Source organism: Phalaenopsis equestris, unplaced genomic scaffold, assembly GCF_001263595.1.
Source record: "Phalaenopsis equestris unplaced genomic scaffold, ASM126359v1 Scaffold236071, whole genome shotgun sequence".
NCBI classification, from domain to species: Eukaryota; Viridiplantae; Streptophyta; class Magnoliopsida; order Asparagales; family Orchidaceae; genus Phalaenopsis; species Phalaenopsis equestris.
Genome location: NW_018253917.1, coordinates 36,060 through 36,265, shown reverse-complemented (window position 1 = coordinate 36,265; position 206 = coordinate 36,060).

Below are 206 nucleotides of genomic sequence, written 5' to 3'. Positions count from 1 at the left end.
AGGCAAACTAGATAGATACATAGAAGGCAGATACCAAGTAACATTGCTATAAAGAAAGCAGGTAGAACCAAGTAACACCGTGGTCAAGTTTCTTTATTTATTCTTTATTGAGTTGAGCCGATGACTCAAGCTTTAAAATCTGGTTCAAACTTGTTTAATAATTTTCTAGCATTAATTTTTGTGGTTGGGGGGGATAACTTCATCCG